Genomic DNA, 1,294 nt, shown 5'->3' on the forward strand with positions numbered 1-1,294 from the left:
GTCCGCAAACCGACGCTCTATCCATTGAGCCAAACCGGTTAGGGCTAAACTCAAACTTTCTTATTTTTGATAAAGTCCAATTTATCTGTTTTTCCTTTGTTGCTGTGCTTTTGGTTTCCTATCCAAGAAATCATTGCTAAACCTAATGTTAAAGCTTTTACCCTATGTTCTCTTATAAGAATTTTTTAAAATACGTTTTTATTGATTTCGGAGAGGAAGGGAGAGGAAGAGATAGAAACATCAATGAGTGAGAATCATTGATCCGCGCCTCCCGCAGGCCCCTTACCAGGGATGTAGCCCACAACCTAGACATGTTTCCTGACCAGGAATCAAACCATGGCCTCCTGGTTCATGGGTCAACACTCAACCACTGAGCACACTCGCCAGGCATCCTATATAATAAAGATGTAATATGCAAATGATCGTTTTGCCGTGCGCATAACGACCTGATCACAGATCAGCAGGAGGGTGGGGCAGCGAGCTACGAGCGGGGAGCCCAGAGCTACTAGAGCCCGCAGGGCTGCAAGCTATGAGGGGGGATGGGAGGAGCTTCAGGAGGGCGGGGCAGTGGGCGGAGAACTACTGGAGGGCGGCAGCAAGCTACTGGCAGGCTACTGGCTCACAGATTCGTGCGCGGGCTGTCTTGTAATAATGTTTTATATTTAGATCTTTGATCCAACCTGACCTCCTGGTTCATAGATTGAAGCTCAACCACTGAGCACACCGGCTGGCTATATATTAATCTTTATGCTAGTACCACACTGTTTTTATTACTGTGGCTTTGAAGTAAAGTTTGAAATCTGGAATGTGAATCTTCCAATTTTGTTCTTCTTTTTCCAGATTGTTTTGGCCTTTTGAGGTCTCCTGAAATTCCATATGAATTTTAGGGTGGATTTTTCTATTTTTGCCAAAAAAAATGTCATTTGGTCATTGATAGGGATTTCACTGAATCTGTATATCACTTTGAGCATATTGTCATCTTAACAACTTTTTTCCAATCCATGAACACAGAATGCCTTCCCATTTATTTATGTCTAAATTATTTGCAGCAATGATTCTTGTAGTTGTTCAGTGTATGTCTTTCACCTCCTTGGTTAACTTAATTCCTATGTATTTTATTCTTTTTTTAAAGATTTTCTTATATCTTTATTGTTGAGAGTATCTCAGATGTCCCCCCTTTTCTTCCCCATTACCCCCCTCCACCCAGATCCCGCTCCGCCCAGGCTTTCATCACCCTATTGTCTATGTCCTGTACCCCTCCCCACTTCCCTCGGAGATTCGCCAGTCTGTTCTG

At 43.2% G+C, this 1,294-nt stretch overlaps 1 protein-coding gene and 1 long non-coding RNA gene across 3 annotated transcripts in view; one reads left to right on the forward strand and one right to left on the reverse strand.

Annotated features, from left to right (window-relative positions):
• Window positions 1-1,294, forward strand: part of LOC102759011 (carcinoembryonic antigen-related cell adhesion molecule 1) — a 23,428-nt gene that overhangs the window by 13,917 nt on the left and 8,217 nt on the right. The gene's annotated exons all lie outside the window — the stretch shown is intronic.
• The window catches only part of LOC107182692, a 17,019-nt gene continuing 16,245 nt past the window's right edge, over window positions 521-1,294 (reverse strand). The window contains exon 3 of the long non-coding RNA XR_001513406.1: window positions 521-638. This is a non-coding gene — a long non-coding RNA (uncharacterized LOC107182692). The remainder of the gene's footprint in view (window positions 639-1,294) is intronic.

This window comes from Myotis davidii, unplaced genomic scaffold (genome assembly GCF_000327345.1).
Source record: "Myotis davidii unplaced genomic scaffold, ASM32734v1 scaffold1577, whole genome shotgun sequence".
In the NCBI taxonomy this organism is placed as follows: Eukaryota; Metazoa; Chordata; class Mammalia; order Chiroptera; family Vespertilionidae; genus Myotis; species Myotis davidii.